Below are 20,683 nucleotides of genomic sequence, written 5' to 3'. Positions count from 1 at the left end.
TTAAATATAAAAATCAGCACCAATACATAAATAAGTATTTACCCTTTTTCATTGAACATTGATTTTGGTCAGTAGCGTTTTACCGCCCTTGTATTAAGAATAAAAGCAGTCCCCGTTATATATATGTAACAAATTAATGCACTTACTTGTCACATGTGATTTCTGACTCTGTCACTAGTTTTCAATGTACTTGTTTATCTGTCACAGCTTTTTTTTTTTTCCTCATATGCCAAATCAGTTTACATGCCAATTGCAGTTACAAAGCACTTCCTCCAATTTCACATGACGAAAATGAAGCAAAAACAAAGTTAACGAGACAAGCTACAGTCATGTAAAAGTTAATCATTAAACAGTTTTAGATACTGCAATCTTTAGTTGCTTTTGTGCATTTTCATTTGCAAGTGAACTGAGACATTAGGGCCTTATCGAGCACTATATTCTGACTGGATACTGTTTTAATTCTGGAAAATGTTGTTGTTGTTGTTTTTTCTTTTAATCTGTTGCTAAATTGCATTACCTTTTACATTGTATGCAGTTCTGTGCATGGGTAACATTTTGACTTCATTTTGCGGTTGGGTCGTTAATGGGGAATTTTTCATCCTGCTACAATACGTACCAGACTTGAAAGTATGTACTGTATTACAGTCCACGTGTCCAAGAATTAAAATACTTCTGTTGAAAATATAGTACTGTACCAACAAAACCAACTACAGTACATCTAAATGGAAGCCTACTTATTTTAAAACACAGTCCTTTTAGATATGTACTTTTTTGTGTTCCCTAAAAAATGGACAAGGGTTGGAATGGGCCAAAATGAAATAATCAGATATGCGTCACACTTGTTTAACCGTCACTGAAGTCAACATTTCAAAATAAGCTGTTATTGTTATGTTTTGATTACTGGAAACAGTCTGTATACAATGAGTGACAAATTATTATAGAAATATACAGCTGTCTTACTCCAAGTGAAATGCATTTGTTTTAGATATCCAGAACTTTTGCCACATCTTGATGAACTGAACACAACTATTGTTATATTTTAAATGAACTCCTTCCAAGACCACAGCAGTCGGTGAAAACATGTGTTCTAGTAAATACTGTAGCTTGGCAGGTTCCTGAATACAAAGCCTAAATAGTATAGCTAAGCAAGCTTTTAGAAGACTTTGGTTCTGTTATTTTATTAAAAAGGGCTGGTTAAATTACAGTCGTCCTTTTTACAGAGCAAAAACTATATCTTTCAATAGGCTTTTTGTAGCTTACAATGTACTTAATGTACTGTCAATCAAAATCAGTGAAGACATTGTTGATATCAGCATAGGAAGAAATCAGAATCATTTTCTTCATGCTGTTTTAAATTGTGCCGCCAACATGGAACAGCTATACGTAATCAAAATAGACACTGAACCTTGTATTAATAGTACATCTTTACCCTTTATTCTCATGTAAATTAAAAAGGACAAAGATAAACTGACTTTCACCACATCCTTATTTTTTTCTTTGTTTATTGTTGCACAGAAATATATATTTTTTGTTTACCACAAAATACATGGTTGTAGTGAATGGGTGTAACTGTGTTACCTTTTTGAGAGAGTGTATTTTTCTTGATTGAAAAATATTGATTTAGTTACAGCAAATGTATATTCCTCTGTAAAATTGTACATTTTAACAACAAAGGCAACTCTGTGTGTGTTGAAATTCTTCAGGTAATGCTGTCAGTAATTTGTACACCGTAGGGTACTTCAGCCTGCATGCTGTAGTAATAATGATTGGAGTGCTGTAATCTTCTACATGAATTCCCAAAGACATTACTGGTTTCTTTCATTGTGGTTTGAAATCTATTAATCAAGGTGTGACAGTAGGGCTGAATGGTGATGACGTCCCCAGACCAGGATGCTGAGGCAGGTACTTGCGGAGTTGAAAGCGCTGGTGCGCGCATATTTATTGCAACCAAAAATAAATAAAACACTTTTACAAAAACACACAGCTCACCAAGCAAAATAACAGGCTTAAACAAAACAAAGTCTCAAACGCATAAAACAAAACAATACTTAGGTCAGGTTGGGCAGTCGCCTTCACTGATCCTGTAACACTACCGCGCTGGTCCTTCCAGCACGCGTTTTTCCTCTTTATACTTTTGTTTTGTTCTCTTTCAGTTCTCGCTCGCTCACATTCCTCCTCTTAAACACCTACCCAGATCAGCAAATGCTACAGGTTTTTATACATATGACTATCTCCAGATTAGTAATAAATTAATCAAACTGGAAATGGTCCATTCTACATGAGTTTTTAATATCTGCATGGTCGACAGCAACTCTGTTAATTAATTCGCTGCCGACCACGCACTCTCACGAGCTGTCTGACAGAGACGAGCTGATACCATCGCCTCTGCCTGACCACATCCAAACCAAACAATAATACATTTAAATACAAAACCTGTTTAAAATAAATCCCACACAATACATTTAAAGCCCAGTACACCACACAGTGATTATACAGGTAGGGCTCTCGCCCTACGTCTTTTCCCCCGTGTTTTTAACTAAACACTAATGCAAATCCATGTTCTTAAATAATCCCAAAATAATACATTCAATAATAATACTAAAGCATTTCTTTTAAATCATAAATAAAAACACTATATCTTATGTGCAGCACACATGGCCCCAACGTCCCAAAAGTCTCATTCATAGTCCTGGCCCAGGAACAGAGGCAAGAATGGGTCTATGGATGGTGGCCTTGGTTTGAGGCCCTCCTCCAATGACAACACTGGCAGTGGCCATGCTGACAGCGAACAGGCTGGCTCCTCCGGCAGGGGCAATCCTGTCCGTGGTGGTGCCCTCAGCGTGGGACACTCCGGCAGTAGCAGCGGCACAGCGTACTCGGACAGTGAAACAGCTACAGGTGGAGGTGGTCTCCTCACCCCCCCCCCCCCTTTCTCTGTAGCTGGCGGCTCCCTTTTCTTGGGCTCTGGACCCAGAATTTCCAGCAGCGCTGCTGCTGCTGGTGGACACCACAAATCCCTGTGCGATGACGAACAGGCATCCCCAGGCGGTGTTGTGCAGGCATCCCCAGGCGGTGATGTGCAGGCATCCCCAGCAGTGTGGAGTAGTGGTTAGGGCTCTGGACTCTTGACCAGAGGGTCGTGGGTTCAAATCCCGGTGGGGACACTGCTGCTGTACCTTTGAGCAAGGTACTTTACCTAGATTGCTCCAGTAAAAACCCAACTGTATAAATGGGTAATTGTATGTAAAAATAATGCGATATCTTGTAACAACTGGATAAGGGCGTCTGCTAAGAAATAAATAATAATCCCCGAACTGTGACGTGCAGGCATCCCCTTTGCAGCCCTAGGCAGAGCAGGCTTGGCAGCCTTAGGCAGTGCAGGCTTGGCAGTCCTAGGCGTTGCAGGACAGGGCAGGAGCAGTCCCTTGGGAGGTGATGGCAGGTGCGGACCCTCGGGAGGGAACAAAGAGGGATCAAAGAACATTCCAAAGGAGATGCATTTAAAAGATTGGACCATCTCAAAACTTTTAAATCATCTACATCATTTTAAAGTATTAATCCTGGCCAATCTAGACAGGGATTTTCTCTTCAAACTAATGTGCAAATCTACTGCAGAAATTCCTGTATTCCCAAGCCGCCATCTTGGTTCCAGGTAAAAGGTCAAAAAACATTCTTGGGAAAACAAGTTTTATTTTTCAGTGTGTCTAACCTTTGGTTGCCGCAGCAGTCCAATGATTTTTGACACTCTGTCTGAAGCGTTGTGCTGGATGCTTCTGAATATGCATAAACTAACTTTCGTGCTTCATCTTCTGGATGATTATCTCCTTATAGACATCCCTGATGCAGCCCCCATCAAGGCCATATCAACACTCAAAGCAACCTCTTCATTCGGGGTTCCACTATCAGGTGAGAAAAACTTAGGCCCCTCAACCTGCCTGGAATTCTTGGGAACAACTCTTGATTCTGTTGCCATGGAAACTCGCTTACCCCAAGAAAAACTGGATCCCCTCAAAATTCTCATTTCCAAATTTCTAATTTGTTCAACGTGCACGAAAAGGCATTTGCTATCTTTATGGTTATTTAAATTACACCATCAGAATAATTCATCCAGGCCGAGCATTTATATCTCGTTTGCGGGATATTGCTAAATCTGTTAGTGATTAGTTACCATCATGTTAACCTATCAGACTTGAAGATGTGGGTCTCTTTTTTACAGAACTGGAATAGCATTTCATTTTACACCCATCTATCTGGATCTCCATGCCCACCTCTCCAGTCTCAACCCTCTATAAAACTTCTTCTCCGAGGTATCCAAAAAACAGAACCTCCACCAACCTTGAAACGCCTGCCCACTACATCAGACTACATCATCATACATTAATATTGATTCTAAGGAACGGTTGCTTCACACCCTATGAGGACATTTTGATGTGCATGCTATCATGTTCTTTCTTGGATTTATGAGATGTGGAGAATTCACCTGCAACTCCATCAGTCATCTTCCCAATTCCAGATTATGCCTTCAAGGTTGCATCAAAACAGCTTAACCTCTCACCTACAATCTTGAAAAACAGACTCCAAGCAAGAGGGTAACCATATCCAGTTCCACCAAACAAACTCTCCTATGTCCATATTCTGCGATCACTAAATACTTAGCAGCGTGACATCCATCTCTTTCTTTAGCACCACTCTTTATCTTGTATAACCAAGCACAAGGCACTCGTCGATAGTTTTCTGCCCACCTGTTGAACCTACTTCAAGAGTTCACTTACCAGCTTCTCAATACTCCGCCCACTCCCTCAGAATCGGAGCAGTTACAACCTTTGCAAAAGTTAACATTAACCAATATCTGATCAAAAAGCTTGGAAGATGGACATCGTCTGCAGTACAGTTGTACATTAGGACTTCAGTTTCAGACCTTAAAAATGCTTAAATCCAGATTCAGATCCATTATATAAAGCATTTTTATCAGGATCCACTTTTGGGTTGGTCGATGCTCCACCACCCGGCCTTGGTTGACCTCTGACCGACGTTAGAGGTCACACCTCTTCGAGGGCAGTTCCTTTGGACCAGAATGGTAGTTCCTGATATATGTAGACAAAAATAAAAAAAAAACACAAAAAAACACTATTATTTTTTTTATTATTATTTATTTATTTTTGTGCGTTATACCCAGGATACTCTTTTGGGAGGTCGATGGTCCTCCGTCCCCCGGCCCAGAAGACGAGATCCTGGGCCAAACAGTCAATCATCGAAAACACTACACTTTACATCTTATAATGCGGAGCTTCGGTATTTGAATTTATATTTTGAATGTTGTCATTTTAGAGATGGAAGAACTGAATCATTCCTTGTCTTGTTTTTATTTTTTTTAATGTAAAATCTTGTTTTTGATCTTTTCAGTTTTTTGGGGGGGGTTGACCTACATTGTTACTTAGAAGTATTCATAAACAGAGAATGCTTCATCTTTGCAGATGGCTGTGTTAATATTAGAAACTGCCTGAGCTGCGCTACCCTATTCCCTGCCACAGTGGTTCTGACAGCCTCAGTATAAAAAATACTGTCATTCTGATTTAAATATACTGTCATTCATTGAAGGTTGCCTTTCATTTAATCATTGAGCTCATTAAATCTGAGAGTCATTGTGGATGTAGCTAATTATGTAACACTGGTCTACTTTCTAGATTAAAGTAAATTGAATAAAAAATATTTGCTTTTGGTAAAAATAAATATAACATTTCTTGGGAATTCTTCAGTAAGATAAGCACTACCAAACTAATAGTTTCCACTTCATAAAAACAGCAAAATAAGAATTCACTGCAACAACCTAATGGGTTATTATTGTGTTTGTTTGCACTGTATTCTTAACAAAACTGTTGCTAGAATTCCTATGCATCGGACGATAACTTGTTTACTCAAACATTCCAGCAATTCAGTCCTTTCCCAAAATAACATAGAACATTGAATGGCACCTTTGAGACCCACAAAACGTGTCTGTGTGCCACAAAACTTGTCCTAAGCTATTATAAAGTAAATGGTTTATGACATATAATTTATTAGCAGTGTGAGTAACAGAGCCAACTGTTTGGAAAACTGAAGAAGGGACGTTTGGTTTTTAATGCTAAATCAAATTGCAAATATATCATTTCGATATACTTCTAAAATGAGCATTACATATTTCCCTGAATCAAAATAAATACACATGTGCACTAACTGTGTTTTCTGAATCTCACCAAATACAAATAAATATTTAAAGCAGAGCAAGATTTGCCAAAGTTGGAGTCCTACATGTATTATACAATTATGGCAATGTATTATTCAGAACTAGTTTAGGCTCTTACTGTTTCTGCTGTGAAGTTAGTTGAGAAAGACCAAGGCGCATTTGCCTTGGGCTGTGGAATAATGAGTGGGTGGATTGATAAAGATAATTTATTTTTGCAGCCCACTTCAGCCAACACCACAAGCTTTGATCATTTAAGTTCATCTAATTGTTTGTTTCTTTCACGCCTGTGAAAGTATGTGGGATTAACTGCAAAATTATATTGTTTCAGCAAACTAATGCCCTCCACAGAGGTACTGTACTTACACCATGGCTCAGGATCAATAAAGTGGGCATGGTACTTCATACACGATACATGTTCTGATACAAAGGGTACAGTATATGTTCTTATGCTGTAAATCCCTTTGTACCTGTATCTGCCTCTTTTTTACAGCTGTTCCCAATAAGCTCAAAATTAGACCCAGTCAATTTTAGCCACGAAGGACAAAAAGTAACAAGGATGCCTTGCATCGTATAATGTAAATTGCACAATTAGCAGCCATTTAAGTTAGAGATTAAATGGATATGGCGAAATTATCTCAAATTATTTTAAAAAGTAAATAGCTACCAGTTACATTTTCTTATTTATTTTTAATGTATCCTTTTTATGATGTTTGAGTGATTTTATGCATATATTCAAGTATTTTGTTTTACTTTATTTTTTTAGTTTTTTTATTCTGTGGTAAGGTGCTTTTATTATGAGTTTCAGGGGCTGCTCTTGAGGACTAGTTTCCTGCTATAGACATACCGTATGTAATGTAGGTTAGATCACTAAAAGTATCTTTATATTCGTAAGCACCAGCACCATCTACTGCACTGCAGTGTATTACCAGCAAAACAGAAGGAAACAATGTCAGATCGCTAGATGTTGTCGGTTCTTAGACACTTTTGCTGATCTGGCAACAAGAATTGAACAGCCGCTCCTGAACACAGGGTTAAACAGAATAAAAAAATATATCGTATTTGAGTAATTGCAAGAACCACTCAGAATACACACATCATACAAAATTATGACATTTGAAACAACCATGTCTCATTTAAACTTTTCCTTTTTAACAAAACATTCCATTTTAATATTCAGTCGATAAGGCACCATACAAATCAGACTTTCAGGACCGTCATTGTATTGATGAGTATCTCCTTGCAACCTTAAAGATTAGGAATCTGAGATTGATTTTCTTAGTGGGGCATGATCTCTAATCAGCTTCTCCCTATGTAAAGGACGTCCTTCTTTTACTTTGTTTAGCTGCTTTCCTTACAGCAAGCCTCTTTCAATTGAGAAGGGTGGCTTGCAGGTGCTAATCGGGTTGCAACTTCTAACTGAACCAAGACACTCAATCATAAATTCAAAGGCCAAACTACAGTATAGCAAAATAAGGCACGTGGGCAGATGTTTTGATTTAGGTCTTTATGAGTTTCACTGATGACATGACCTGGTTTTCTGCTTCATATAGATTATCAAAGTAACTACTGTGTTATGCTATTTTAGCAAAAGCATCCAAAGAAATATACAGTAAAATCTGCTTACCTTAAATATTTGTAACATTTTAGTTTGTAGCTTCGGTATACTTAATTCCATTCATTAGGAGGACCAAGACAATTATCAAAACTTGGCTTTAAAAAATGTGCATAAAAATTCTACTGTGTGATAGTTTTTTTTAAACTGTTATTTTTTTATGCAGCAATGCAAAATATATTTACAAATGTATAAAACGATAGCAACAACAAATCAATTGGAATACCACATCTTCTTTCTTAGTCTAAAGGAACGGTGAGCAAACTGCGGCCCGTGGGCCCGCTGGGTGCAATAATGGCCCTCGACACTTTGCCAAGCCTTACCTTATACTACTGGAGCTGCATACTCTGTAGCGCTGTGGAACAGATCTGTGCAGAAAAACAAGCTGTTGATGGTAAGCAGGAATGAAACATTGTAACCTTTCAGTGGAAGAAAATGCTCCAATTCACATGTTTCTGCCCTTGTCCCAGCATAACTTATGCAGCAGAGTTTCTTTTTAGATATGTGATTCAGATGGTGTAACTTTACTATACCAAACCACTGTAAAAAACAAAAAACAAAAACAAAAACCTTTTAATTATGATTTTAAAACCCATGCTTGTCAACGCACGGAGCATGTGATGAACAGCGGTAATCAGAAATTATAAAAACGTAACTACATGAGCACTGCTCCTGCAATATGTTTGTTAACACACACATTTACACAAAAAAGCACTGTCTTTCCTTTACCCAGTCGCTTATTTTACAAAGCATGTCAAACAATGAGATCACAAATATAAGATTTTCACTATATTTTGTAAATATTTATTACTTATTAAAATTTATTAAACCAAAAAAGCAACGATTTTGTAAGAAGGTTAAACCTTGAAGATATTGCATGTTTAGGAAAACATTGGTTATCTTTAAAACTGTACACGTTTTAATACTCAAGTCGCACCATGAGAATGACTGCCGCGTAATGGATTACTGCAAGGTCTGTTGCTAGGACTGGAGATGGTTATTTGTTTGTGTGACAATTTTGCTGCAGTAAAATTGGGAAGAGAAGGTCTGAGTTAGCGATAGCAAAGAGGGTTTAAAATGGATACATTTGTGACAAGAGTAGGTGGAAAGGGTGTTGGAGAGTCAAACACACCAGCTGCTTCAAAAAGTGGTGAGGGCATTGGAATAATTAAAGTGTAAAATTAGCAACAGACTGGGGGGCTCCCAAGTGGCACATCCGGTAAAGGCACTCCGCGTGGATTGAAGGATGTGCTATAGCCTGGAGGTCGCTGGTTCGACTCCAGGCTATTCCACTGCCGACTGTGGATAGGAGTTCCCAGGGGACGGTGCAGAATTGCCAGACCGGGTTGAAACAAAAACAGTAATTGTGCTTACCAAATTGGGGAGAAAATAAGAAAAATTATTTCCTACTCCAAATTTAAAAAAATAAATAAATAAATAAAATAGCAACAGACTGATGGAAATCTGTCTGCTGAGGTACGATGCGTTTGTTACGTCTGACTTCAAAAAGCTGGTGGAAACTATGGTCTCCCAAAAGCCACATTAATGGTAGGAACTGAACATGTATTACTATTCATTATATTTGTTATTCAATTGAAATGGTAACATTGCTTATATTTTAGTCAGTTAATTTATTTTGATTATTTCTTCATCTATGTATTTTAATTGCTGGTTTCTGGCATTTGGATGTGTTGTTGGGTCTGGTGGCCCTCAGGGCTGTTTAGAGCCACACATGTGGCCCTTTCATTAATTTCAGTTGCCCACCACTGGTCTAAACAATCTCAATTAATGGTCTGGGGGACCAGGCCAGAAATGTTTCGCGATGTAGCACCCCCAGTACAGCAAAAACTATGTAATTTTGATATAAGCATCCCTTAGGTGGTTATCTAGGGTGGATGTGGTGTTGTAAAGTGGTAGCAAGGTATGCCAATGCAAGATTTTGTACCCATGTGTGACAGAAATATAATGAGTTCTGGTTGTAAATCTCCCTCCCGACCTGTAAGGGCGCTAAGTAGGGAAAGGCTTTGGACGGGCTGGCCTGACAGTTCATTTCCTGGGTCGGGAAGTCGGTCAGCCTGGAAGAAGGCGAGACTCTGTTGCAGGAACGTATTGACCCGGAAGGTAAACAAGGTAGGAGCTGCAGGCAATAGAGTCAGCTGCAATCGTTTACCAAGGGGTCATACGTGATAGCATAAAGGGGCCGGATAATCGTAAATCTTTTCCTTCGCTTTTGGTTTTGAAATAGACCCGGAAGGAACCGTGCACTGTGTATTAAGAGTATCGTGAGTGTTTGTTTTGTTTGTCTTGTCTATAATTGTTACTTGTGTGTTTATAGACGGCTAACACGTTCCGGAGCTGTCGCTAAGGGGCAGCACTGAACCTGGAACAGCACTGCACATTTTGTCACTCTTTAAACTGTATCACCCACCACAAGCACTACAGCACGCACCGAGGACTGGTGACCGTGGTTGTATATTGTGGGAGAGATACTGTGTTTATTGTTTAGGGCTGCAATCCCTGTTAATGTTCTCCATGTTTTACACATCGCAGTGTATAACCGGAGTTTATTATTTGGTCACCAGACCTGGATTATAACAAAAAATAAAACAACTATTTTCCATACCGGATTACAAATCTCTGTCTGTTTATTCCTGCACTGCATCACCTCTACACCTGTTAATAATCAGCAACCACTTTGCCACACGATGTCAAAACAACATTTTGCGCAAGTGAAAAGGCCACAAAAATGTACTTAAGTTGTCAAGACCAAATGACCAATGCAATTTTATATTTCAAAGACAAAAACACATTTTAGTCATGCAAAGGTTTCTTTGACACAAATTATTACTAATTTATCTTAAAAGACAAAAACAAATTCTAGTCATAAAAAAAGGTTTGTTTGACAAATATATTAATAGCTCATTACTTAAAGCATGCTAAAGCACAGATTATTCATTATAACAGAAGCAAGGTATACAACTGCACATTATGGTGCTAAGAAAACACTAATAGTCAATGGACTCCCTCTCAACGATGGGCAACATGACAATATATATGTGTGTCTAGCCTTTTTTCAATATATTTGACATACGCTACATGTCTATGTCTGAATCATCTGTAGTGTCAGACTCATCTGGATCCACATTGGAAACTTTAAGAGGATTATAATAGTCCTCACCACCAGTACACAAGCAAGCATGTGTGCATGTCGTGCACTGTCTGTAATGAGTTCCAGGAGTGCTTCAGGGACAGGTGTCTGTGCATTAGTGTTGGAGAAATGTGTCCATCCTTGTCATGATGCCAGCCATTTTCAGTTGGGGAGGGGATGTAAGGCTGAGCCTCCAGGGCATGGTTCCAGATAAGGGTCTGGTAATTTGCACACTTGGTATGTTGCAGAAGACTGTCATAAGTTGGGGGAGGCTTCATTCTGGGCCTGTTTGTGACAGAAAAGCTTATATCGCACAAAATATCATAGAGAAGGGTTATCAGAAGTTCGACTGATTTCAACTGTGCAGGAGGTATATCCACTGTAGTGTCAAACTTGGTAAGGCTTCTAAATTTGTGTGGATTCTTCTTGACAAGCTGCCATGGCTTTAGTGTGCCAACCCTTGCAAAACTGTTGGTTGAATCAGACCCAGTCAGCGTGTGTACTGCTGGCAACATTCTGCATAGTTGTTGGCCAAGTTCAGCTGCTATGGTGTGGGTTGGTATAAACCTGTCTTTATCCTTCACAGCAGTACTTTTCTGAAGACCAACAGCAAGTTCTCCAAAGTTAGTTGCACCTCCTTGCCCAACCATTTGTATAACAGCCATCCACTATCCAAGCTGTCGGCATGTTAGATGCCGGCAGTTGATACATTGACTCTGTTTCTTTCTGTAATTCAGGTAATAGCTTACTCGTTGCAGTTTTGTTCAGGGTACCATCAGAGTATGCTAGAGAATATGGAACTATGCATATACTACAAGACAGCTAAATAACTCCCTGTCTGCATTGATAGTCACTATCACTACTAACTTTTGATCTGATCTTCTTGCTTAGAGATTAACATGTCTTGATGTTGAGCTTTTGCAATGGTTCAAGCATCCAGTGGTATTTGAATTTAGTCTGTCTTCCACAAACTGTTTCATTGCTTTTGATTCCTATATAACTCGCAGTAACACGCTTGGTGGCAACCTCTACGGGTGCAACAATGCCAGTTGGAATGTTGGTGAGTGCTATCAAGTCAGCATTCAAGTCAAATGGGTTTGTCATGGAGTTGGTGATGGAGTTAACCATCTTATTTACATCTCCTTCATCTTGTTGTATGCGACATGGTGCAGCCTCCTTGTGTTTTCCTTGTGAGTCTACCATATCACACATTACCTTCATTGAAGTTGTGATGAACCATCTAGCCAAAGCTCTTGGATTTAAAGTTAAACCGACTATACCCCCCTTTTACTTCACTATCACAGTTTACTGTTTGTTCAAGTGCCATGTCTGTCCAGACTTATTTCTAGACCAAGCCACAGCACGGTTTCTTTGCACAAACTACTCAATATAATCACGTGGAAGCTTCATATCACTGATGAACACAGATACCCAGGGGGCATAGCTGATGCGGTCAAAAGCAAAAATAGTGGTAGCATCTCTACAACTGCTGCAAGATGCATGACCCAGTTGATTTCACGTTCTACTCTAATGAGCTGCATTTGGATGTTAACCATTTCAATGTAATCATCCCAGAATGCAAAGGTTTGGGAAGTTGCTCTTCCAAAATTGCAGAATCTGTGCCATGTATCCTGTACATTCTTGAGGGCATCACTGAACTGGGAAAGTGTTGCTGTTAGGCTTGTTGCATAGTTGTTTGATACCACATTTTGACGTTCCTGGAGCTTGCTGTTGATGAGGTCTATATCACAATCAATCTCATTGTTTTGTACCCAGTTACAAAATGAGTGCCACCTCAGTCTGGACATAGCCTCCATTACAAGGTTGTTGGCCCTCACTCCACGGTTGTATGATTTCCCTTTAAGTAGATTGCTTGCTGTGTTGCTACCATACACGTGCGATTCTATAAGGATGTCTTCTAGACCACTCTTCATACTTCTTTCCAATTACAGCCAGAAATGTCTGCGCTGTGGAAAAACCACTCATTCTCAAGATCGTTTTCTGAAATTCCTCTGGGCACCGTCACTGAATTTCTTTTGTCTCACAATATATAGCCTCATTAAATGTCAAGACACACGTAATCTTGACCAAGTATCCTAGACATCTTGAAGACTGTGAAAACTGTAGTCCATTCAGTAGGTGATGCAGACAGCATTGGACAATACCCAATAGATGTTAGCATTGGTATGGTAGATGAAATCATCACATTAAATGCTGTCCATCATGGTATTTGCTGAGCATTTACCTTTTCAAAATCAACCTCAAATAGTTTGCTTGGGCAGCATCTTAAAATTAAGGTTGGCAGTTTGTCAGCAAGCCTCAACATCAGTATAAAAGTTATTTTTTACTTTTCCCACAAGATTTGGAGCAGGGCATCTGCCTAGAGGATTGTATCCAGAATGGCTTGGCACATTGCAGGAGTTTCAAGTGACTGTCTTTGTGGTGCTATTTTCTTTGTTTGAAGATAAGAAGGTCCTAGACCAGTGGTCGGCAAGTAATTTAAATAGCGGGCCAATTGATCCCTTGGCAGCCAATTGCCGTTCCCCCCGACACGAGGGATTTTTTTTGTAATCATTGAGATATACACAGTGCCTTGCATAAGTATTCACCCCCCTTAGACTTTTCCACATTTTGTAGTGTTACAACCTGGAATTAAAATGGATTTAATTGGGATTTTTACCATTTGATTTACACAACATACTTAACACTTTGAACGTGCAAAATATTTTTTATTGTGACACAAAAGTTAATTAAACAAAAAAAAGACATTTGTTGGTTGCATAAGTATTCACCCCCCTGAGTCAATACTTGGTAGAAACACCTTTGGCAGCAATTACAGCTGTGAGTCTTTTTGGGTAAGTCTCTACCAGCTTTGCACATCTGGATCCTGCAATTTATGCCCATTCTTCTTGGCAAAATTGCTCAACCTCTGTCAAGTTGGATGGGGACCGTTGGTGAACAGCAATTTTCAAGTCTTGCCACAGATTCTCAATCGGATTGAGGTCTGGGCTTTGACTGGGCCATTCTAAGACATTCAGGTTCTTGTTTTTAAACCACTCCAGTGTAGCTTTGTCTGTGTGTTTAGGGTCAATGTCTTGCTGGAACGTGAACCTCCGTCCCAGTCCCAGGTATCTTGCAATTTCCCTGTATTTGGCTCCATCCATCTTGCCCTCAGTCCTGACCAGTTTCCCAGTCCCTGCCGATGAAAAGCATCCCCATAACATGATGCTGCCACCACCATGCTTCACCGTGGGGATGGTGTTCTCAGGGTGATGAGCAGTGTTGACTTTGCGCCACACATAGCGTTTTGCGCTAAGGCCAAAAAGTTCAATTTTGGTCTCATCAGACCAGAGAACCGTTTTCCACATGTTTGCTGTGTCTCCCACATGCCTTTTGGCAAAATCCAAATTTGATATGGGTTTTTTTTCAGCAATGGCTTTCTTCTCGCCACTCTTCCATAAAGCCCAGCTTTGTGGAGAGTCCGGGTTATAGTTGTCCCATGGACGGTTTCTCCCATCTCAGCTGTGGATCTCTCCAGCTCCTTCAGAGTTACCATTGGCCTCTTGGTTGCTTCTCTGACTAATGCCCTCCTTACCTGGTCACTGAGTTTTGGTGGACGGCCTTCTCTAGGCAGAGTCACGGTTGTGCCATATTCTTTTCATTTTTTAATAATGGATTTAGCGGTGCTCCGGGGGATGTTCAAAGTTTGGGATATTTTTTTATAACCCAACCTTGATTGGTGCTTCTCCAGAAGTTTATCCCAAACTTGTTTTGATAGCTCCATGGTCTTCATGATGGTGTTTGTTTAGATATGCTCTCTAACAAACTCTGGGGCCTTCCAGAAACAGGTGTATTTAATCTGAGATCATGTGACACTTTAACTGCACACAGGTGGACTCCATTCAACTAATTATGTGACTTCTGAAGGCAATTGGTTGCACCAGAGCTTATTTAGTGGTGTCACAGCAAAGGGGGTGAATACTTATGCAATCAAGACTTTTCAGTTTTTTATTTGTAAATAATTTTGAAAAATATGTAGATTTTTTTCCTCACTTCGACATTATGGACTATTTTGTGTAGATCAGTGACAAAAAAATCCTAATTAAATCCATTTTAATTCCAGGTTGTAACACAACAAAATGTGGAAAAGTCCAAGACGGGTGAATACTTATGCAAGGCACTGTACATATGTTCATACTTGATTTAAAATTGTAACGGCCTAACTAAAATTTACAAACTATTGAAACTGAAAATTATCTGACAGCTCAACGATCATGTCATTATTACCGATAGACCTTCTCTGTCTGACCTGCCATCCCAGCATGCACATCCCAGGACTGTCACTCGAAAATATTTGCCTTGTTGTTACCGATGGCGCCCCTTCTATGGTTGGCAGACATAAAGGTTTGATAGCCCGACTTTCTGCAGTAGCTCCGCAGTTAAAAGCTCTGCACTGTCTCATTCACCAAAGTGTGCTGTGTGCTCGGCTAAGTGGTGAACTTAAAGAAGTAATGGAGACAATAATGAAAGTTATTAATTTCATCAGGGCAACATCAAGCTTGCAACACCGCCTCTTCAGACAGCTGGTTGCAGAATCCTCAGCGAACTATGAGGATCTACTCCTCCATAACGATGTACGATGGCTGAGCAGGGGCAAATCACTGGAGCAGTTCTGTGGGCTTCAGAATCAAGTGTGTGACTTTCTGCAAAGAAGCTGTCACAAGAAAGCGGCTGAGTATTGCGTACTACTTGAAAACAAAGAGTTCATTGCAAAGGTTGCATTCCTAACAGACATATTTTGCCACTTCAATGCTCTCAATTTACAACTACAAGGACGAAACAAAACCATCACCAACCTGGTGGAAAAACTGGATGTTTTTGGGAAGAAACTGGATATATTTCTGTCAGACTTAACATCACATAGGCTGCTGCACTTCAACTGGCTACGCAAGCATCAAGAGGAAGCTGGTACTAACGATGTCGTCACTGACCTTATGACAGACCTGATTGTACAGATGAAAGATAACTTCAGTGCTCGCTTTGACAAGTTCAGCATTCCCAGGGATGTAATTGGTTTTGTTCGTGATCCGTTTTCAGTCAAACCCGATGGCGATTTCTCATCCCATGTGAAGCAAGTGCTTCCCGCAATCGACGAAGCAGCTCTGCAATTAGAACTAGTAGATTTCCAGGGATCGTCACTGGTGAAAACTGAATTCACTACAGCAAATCTGGAATCTTTCTGGACCGCCTATATACGTGCAGAGAACTATGCGAACATGAAGAAGCTGGCTCTGTTTGTACTCTGCATGTTTGGCTCTACATACACATGCAAAGCGTCTTTTTCCACAATAAATGCGATCAAAACCGATGCACAAAACAGGCTGACCCAAGAATCTTTGGAGGACTGCCTACGTATCGCCATCACATCTGTCACGCCTGATGTTCTAAAGCTGACCGCAGAAGGAACATGTAATTTTGCTCATTGAATTTGCCATGACGCAGTTAAGCTTTTGCAATGGATTATTTTTTTTTTTCATTCTGCGATGTTGAGTGTAGGGGTCGCAATTGTAGCAAATTTTTTATTATTATTATTATTTTTTTATATCCCTGCCAGGTGGCTTTTGTGGGCCGGACAGCACAGGTCAGTGGGCCGGATTTGGCCAGCGGGCCGCCAGTTGCCGACCATTGTCCTAGATCATGTAAGGCCTTGTAGGTAATAAGAAGAACTAATAATAATAATAATAATAATAATAATAATAATAATAATAATAATAATAATAATAATAATAATAATAATAGCATCAGTAATACAAACAAACAAATGAGACGTATGCAGTAATTGTTTCAATTAAATATATGATTAAAACCAAGATTAACATTTTAATCGCTAGATTAATCATGATTATTTTGTTGAATTGCTTGACAGCCCTAACAATTATAGTTAAAGGAGAGTTGTTATTTTGACCTTTTCAAGAAATCCGTTATGGCAATTTTACATTATTTAGAAAAACGTCCATATTTCATAGTTATCACTGCATAATACCACATCCCCCCTAAAATTACTGCTCCTTCATAAAAATGTGTTAAACCTTTTCTGTCGGAGGGTGGAGGGTGGGGGGTGGTGCTACGAATTTCAAATTTAGGAGGGGTTTTCCATTTGGGCACCCAGAGTATAAGAAACTGAAGTCGAGCATTTGACAAATGTAACAGAGTACTGAAATAAAATATTCTGAAAACAAAAGCTTTTTTCAGATAAAGCTTCATTAATCTCGCTTATTTGCCTTGCAGTTAAAAAGCTTACTGCCTGTTTGTTTTAGTTTTTTTTTTAAGTTGATGGAATTGGTGCTGAATAACACCTTGTTTGCAGGGGTGGTGTGGTAAATCACCATCACCCCAGGCCTCAGCAGGTCAAGAGCGATTGAATCCCAGCTTTCACAGTGATCAGCTTTGCATGTAAAGGGTAGCAAAGCTCCAGACACTGATTACAAACAGCTGGAGATTCACTGTTTCTGGTGGTGTGATGAGCAGCTGAGCATAACCACAGACCTCATGGATCACAGACAGGACAGTGTAGGAAAAGAGCATTAAGCTTTATTTTAATATATATATACATATATATATATATATATATATATATATATATATATATATATATATATATATAGATATAGAGATATATATATATATATATATATATATATATATATATATATATATAGATAGATATATGCAATAAGGCCCGACAGGCCGTCCGTATACGTCGAATGTATGGACTCCTCGAAGCGAAGTCTGTATATTCAACGTATACGGACACCCTGAAGGGCCTTATTGTATTTATAATCCAGGTCAAACAGTGGATTTGAAGAAAAAAAAGCATAAATCATGTTTAGGGCAAAAAATTATTAGTTTTTTTTTTTTTAGTAAATATCCTTACGCCAATAAAGAGGTCCCATTTATAACTTTGAACTACACCCTAAGTTAAGCTGAGAAAATTAATTTTATTGGAACGAATGAAAAGTACATCTGTATTTTTGATATCGTGTACAGTGCCACTGAAAAGATACACCAGGGGGCGGAGTTGAGATGGCAATCAGTATTTGGCACTGAGTTCTTTTTTTTCCCCTGTCACTGACAGTGCAGACACACACTGTTTGAGCAGAACACAATAAAAATAAATACAACGACGTCTCGGATTTCAGTAATTTTTCAAGGTATATGTCTGAGAAGGGTGGTGCAGAAGTGTCTTTTTGTGTTTTTCTGTAACGTTTACAAACCACTGAAAATACATTATTCGGGGTAACTGAATATAAAGTATGAGTATTTTTTTTATTGTTGTATTTTTTTGTTGTTGTTATCTTCCAGTTCATTGAATTGACCTTCATCCAAATCGGCATGTCTACTTACTACTTTGGAATTCTTTTCAGGTAATTGGTCACTCAGTTTCATAGTTACAGCTGTACATCTGTAACTGTAAAAGCAAGGTGGCCACCGTCCGATACTTTAAATTCTGTAAAGCAGCGCAGTGATTTAGAGTATGTTACAAGACTCCAACTGTCCATATCCATCAAGGACAGCTGGAACCTTGCTCGACCAATCACATTGTTTGTTTCACATTCCATTGCCAGCCCTGGATTATTAATATATATATATATATATATATATATATATATATATATATATATATATATATATATATATATATAATAAGGATTAATGCAGTTGTATTGTCGTGCACATAAAATGCATAGGGAGGTGTCATTACATGCATATACTGTATATTGTATGAATAGAACATCTTATGTAGTTGTTATGAAAGGATATTATAGGTTATTGAGAGTATCGACATCTGGGGATATCTGAAACATTTTACATACTGTGGATGTTGTGAATGTTGATAATCACTATCAGTTTAAAAACATAACTATATTTGGAGGCTGAGGACCTGAAGATATTTTTTCAGAGGATCAGTCCCCATCAAAAACAGAACCAGACTGATGCTCAATCATTAAAGCATATATATATATATATATATATATATAGTGCCGTGAAAAAGTATTTGCCCCCTGTCTGATTTTCTGCATTTTTGCACATTTTTCACATTGTATTTGGTCAGATTTTTTTGTGGGTTGTTGAGAGAAAAAATGTGCCCACTTGTCCAGTATTTAGTTTACGACTCTTTTTAAAAGCATTCTTTGTCAGTGGGGGAGTTTGTGACCAGAAACCAAGTAGACACAGAGAATGGCTTAGGACCCCCCCCCCCCCCCCCCCCTGTATATTCCAATTCTGTTAATTTCATACACAGAATGATATTATGACCCACTCTGATGCTACACTATGTACCCCATGATGCCATTCCACTGCCACTAGCGCTTTAATTTTCATTATGAGCTGGAACATAAATAGCGCATTCTCATAACTATGGCTCTCGACTGTAACATTATAAAGGGGGTGGTGCTGTATGTAAGCTGAGTGAGTTGAATTATCCATTATTTTAGTAGACTATGGTTTTTGACTTCAGAAACCTTAAAGCTGGAACATAACTGTGTGTATCTGTATTGTAAGACTATCGCTTTAAGTGTTTGATGTCATTTGTGTTTTGGCTTGTACAATAAATTGGTGTAAATCCAGGATTAGACTGATGTTTATTGTCTGTGCTTGACCAACTTGACCTGCATCAGTTAACGATACTCCAAGATTTATTATATATTTCTGAAACTATTCTGATGTTTCTAGCCGTTATGCACATACACTGTAAAGCAAAGTTCAGTTTATAGTAAATATGAGGTTTGTATCATTGTTTTTCTTTTTTTACAAATTGACCACTTTTATAAACTTCTAAACTTTTAAATTGCATTCCTTGCCTCAAAATGGCTTCACGTGCCCACATGGGTACATCCTCCTGCTCACATATGTAACTGAGATGGATTTACCAGTGAGCAGGAGGATGATGGGAAATGTAGTTCTGAGAGGTCCATGCAGATACATGGGAAGCCATCTTAAGGCAGGGAATGCAATTTAAAATTTTAAAAAAGTGGTCAAAATATATATATAAAAAAAATTAAAACAATACACACACCTTATGTAAACAGTTGTAGCAACACATGGGAACATGTAACACAATAAAATAAAAAGGTCCTTATGTACCCTTTAAAGGTAATTGTTTACTGTATTCTTTATCTTACTCTTATATTCAAATTTGATCTTATTTGCCACTGATTTTATTGTACTTTTATAACTGCTCTTATCTGTAATATGATACTCTGTAATGTGATATTCTGTAATATGATGCTCTGTACTGTAATATTTTATAATATGATAGTCTGCAATGTGATATTCTGTAATGTGATACTCTGTACTGTAATATTTTATAACGTGATATTTTGTAAGGTGATATTTTGATAAGGGCATCTGCTAAGAAATAAATAATAATAATAATAATAATAATAATAATAATAATAATAATAATAATAATAATAATAATAATAATTTATAGTATGTACAGTATTCTTTTCCAGTCTGGCCTTACAGTAACATACCAAGGTCAGTGTGTGGTTGTTATGTGCAGTCATCAATCCTGTTGATCTCTGAGAGAGTTTACTATATTTAAATCATGGCACAGTTAAGTAAGGTATAGTGGAAGCATTGTAAAGCATAGCTAAGCATTGTAAAATCCATATAGGTACAGGAAAGCATATAAGCA

The 20,683-nt window shown here is 38.5% G+C and overlaps 1 protein-coding gene across 5 annotated transcripts in view; it reads left to right on the top strand.

Moving 5' to 3' along the window:
• The window catches only part of LOC117435601 (zinc finger protein 385D-like), a 121,344-nt gene that overhangs the window by 47,299 nt on the left and 53,362 nt on the right, over window positions 1-20,683 (top strand). For 2 of the 5 annotated variants that reach the window (XM_059012830.1, XM_059012829.1), the window contains one exon: window positions 18,346-18,407. The exons of the other annotated variants lie outside the window; for them this stretch is intronic. The gene's annotated coding sequence lies outside the window, so the exon portion shown is untranslated. The remainder of the gene's footprint in view (window positions 1-18,345; window positions 18,408-20,683) is intronic. 5 annotated transcript variants of the gene reach the window in all.

Source organism: Acipenser ruthenus, chromosome 3 (genome assembly GCF_902713425.1).
Source record: "Acipenser ruthenus chromosome 3, fAciRut3.2 maternal haplotype, whole genome shotgun sequence".
Taxonomy (NCBI): Eukaryota; Metazoa; Chordata; class Actinopteri; order Acipenseriformes; family Acipenseridae; genus Acipenser; species Acipenser ruthenus.
This window is presented reverse-complemented; position numbering and strand designations above follow the sequence as displayed.